Source organism: Bidens hawaiensis, unplaced genomic scaffold (genome assembly GCF_021521415.1).
Source record: "Bidens hawaiensis isolate Kalapana, Puna unplaced genomic scaffold, B.hawaiensis_p1.1 tig00000296_1, whole genome shotgun sequence".
In the NCBI taxonomy this organism is placed as follows: Eukaryota; Viridiplantae; Streptophyta; class Magnoliopsida; order Asterales; family Asteraceae; genus Bidens; species Bidens hawaiensis.
The window spans coordinates 5,628,244-5,631,667 of NW_027491024.1; positions in this window are offsets into that span (position 1 = coordinate 5,628,244).

A 3,424-nucleotide genomic window follows, 5' to 3' on the forward strand; every position below is an offset into this window, starting at 1 on the left:
ATTCATTCTCAACTTGTAACTTGGTATTCTTCACCTTCTCTTCAACAATGATTTTCTTTAAACCATCAATCTCAGTCACATACCTTGACTGAGTCCTATAACTTCTCACACAGTCATCTTCAAGACTTATTATCTTTTCTTCATTAATTAAATCACTTGCTTGATACCCATTAATGATGCTTTGTTTTCTAAAGAATTCACTCTCCAACTTACCTACCTTCATATTCAATGCATCTAATGTTTCAAGTAAATCAGTTGTAGGGAGGGAAGGTACCTGTGAAGAAGAAGATTCAGCCTCATTCTCAAACTTTGCCATCAAAGCAACATTAGCCTGTGTGATGTCATCTACATGATCACTTCAATCAAAATTCCCTGCATGTTGTGCAGCAACAGCTACATTCCCTTTATTTTTGGGTTGATTTTGATTGTTTCTGTTGGGGTTATTTGGAGCAGTTTGAGGGCATTGGATTCTTTGGTAGTTTTAATTCTGAGGCACAACTTGTTGATTATTCATTTGGAGCTGTTGATGGTTGCTGAAGTTGTTGGGATTGTTGTTGAAGTTGTTGTTTCTTGGCTGGTTCTGTTGGTATTGCAGCTGATTTCTAGGTTGTTGGTTCTGGAACTGATTCACCTGAAAGTTTCTAGGTTGGTTACATTCTCTAGCAAAGTGTCCAGGTTTTTGGCAATTGTAATAAATTTCCTTGGACTTATCAAAGCCAATCCTCTCATTTGGACCAGAGACTAGAGTCCTTCCAGCCCTGTTAAACAGCCTTTTGCTTCTGAGTGCAAGCATTGCAGCCTGCCACTTCAAGTCCATATCTTCAAGATCATCAGCATCTATTTGGTCCAAATCATCTTGAATGACACCTGTGTGGATCATATTTTTGGCTACAAATTCAACGTATGACTCTGTGAACATAGAGAACAATGCTTGAGTTTCATTTCCATGACCACTATTTCCACCAGAATAAGGTAAATGTCCACTTGCCATGGAGGCAGAGTCATTGTCATTTATGAGTTGAACATTAAACCTTGACTGGTTTCCTTGGTTACTTGTACTACCACCAACAAATGCTTTAGGTGTATCAACACTATGTTCATTTTGTTCCTCTATGATGGGAATCTGTTGTTGGTTCTTGGTGGACAAGTTTCTCATAGGTGCAATAAGAGCATTGGACACCTGGAAACATGGCTTCTCTTTCTTTATCATTTCATTCTCAATCATCTCTATCTCAGCAGCCTGAAGAACGCAAATTACATCATCCAACTTGAGTTGATCAAAATTTGGTTTTTGAAAGATGAATTTGCTGGTTGTATACCACTCCTTTGGCATTGAAATCAGTAACTTAGTGGTTAAATCTAAGTCGGTCATCACATAATCAGTGGTTCTCAGGCCATTCACAATTGCTAGAAATCTATCAAGAATTGATTTCAATCTTTCTCCATCCTTGTACTTGAATCTCTCAAGCTGTTGTTTGAGTCTTTGTTTCTTGATATTTTTCAGCTCAGTGTTACCTTCAAACATCTCAAGGATTGCAACATACATAGCCTTAGCTGTTGTATGATGTGCAACCTTGGTTAAGATTTCCCAAGACAGTCCCAGCTTGATCATAGCTAAGGCCATATCGTCCACCTTTCTCATTCTATCATGAACAGCAAGGTTAGGATTTGCACCATCTTCAGCTACATATGGACTATTTTCGATTGAGTTTCACATATCAACATTGTTATAGCTCACAACAGCCTCGAACAATACCTTCCACTTGGTGAAATTTTCCTGTCCGTACAGTCTAGAAATTTTGTTAGTGGAAACTTCTTGCTCTTCAAAACCAGACATTTTGGTATTTTGAAAAACAGAAACAGAGAATAGCTAAAAAGAGTAAAAATCGTGTTTTTGAAAATAATCAGATCTAAGAGTCAAATCTTCAGATCTGATGTATCTGGTTCGATTAGAGCAAGATTAAGTAATAAAGATGCAAACTCTAATTAAAATAAGTGAAAGAAGACACCGGAAATTTGCAGATCTAGACGAAAAATGAAGAACAAAGGTGCTGACGTCAGTATTCAATGGAACAGTTCTCTGCTTACGTCATTCTTCGTCTTCAATAAATCAGCAAACAACAACAAATCTTCACCAAAACAGCAACGAACAAGATCTGATACCACTTGTCAGGTCCCGAAAACCGATCACTCACACTCACAGTAATGTCATAACCCACACAATAAATGTGTCGACAAATAGGTTAATGACGGTTGCTATTTTGGGTAAGGACAACTGTTTGTTAACAGCGGAATCAGAAACAAACATAGTTGTTGCTTAAGGATTAATAAATATAACAAACACAAACAATAACTCAAAAGATTTCCATTTATAGGAAAGACTCATACAAATGTTAATCGATTAGGGTTTCTTGTAAGGAATGTATTATCCGTACTAATCCTATGACAGCCGTCACGCTCAATATCAGAAAATATTCTCTTAGGTCTGAAAAGTGTAACCCGTGGTAGGCGTGCCCTAAATTATTCTATATATAGGCCTGCCACCACCTAACAGTTGGCATTCCTTCTAGAAACCCTAATGATTTGTGCATAATCATATTACATATTCAAAAACATTCTAGTTGTAAAAACAGGTCTTCCGGGTAGACATTATGTCAGTTGTCTTCTCTGAGTAGGCTTTGTGGCTTTTGTCTTTTACGAGTAGACCTGGTAACCTTGAAGTGTGCTGGTGAACAGTTCTCCGGGTAGACTTTACTTAGAGTATTTTCCTTAGAAAAATACTCACCTAGCAGACTTCAATCTTCTTGACCATAGCAACCTTTGCTCGATATAGTCCTACGAGCAAACTGTTCTTCATGAATACCTTCAACTCTTTGTTAAATAATAACTTATTAAGCAAACCATAGTGTGCTGGTAACGCTGTTTGAACTGTGATGGTAGCACTGTAGCTTGCTCGGAGTTGAACCTTTGATGGAGAAAGTACTTAGAATATTTCTTGATCACTTTCAACAAGCATGCTCGGACTACTATTTATTAATCAAACCTTGCTAGATCTTCCAATTACTTGGCTTCAAGAGCTTGGTTCAGTCAAGGGTTTGCTAGTAAGCAAATTGTACTCGACTTGAAGAACACCTTTTCTAAACAAAGTGAACCCTGCTCGGATCATCACTTAAGAAGACTTCAAGAAGATAACCTTGCCCGATAGGCAAAATACCTTGCTAGGACAAGTAAAACCCTGCTCGGATGTCCAAGTGTGCTCGGTTTCCATACTTAGCCGTTTCAAAGGAGTGTTGAGAAGATTTCAATCTCCCTTAATCATCCTTAAGTCGTTTCAAGTCAAATTCTTGACTCAACAAGGTACCTAACTACAGAGTGGTCAGAATAAATAATTACTTTACTACCCCAGATATAAGACCAGAATTTA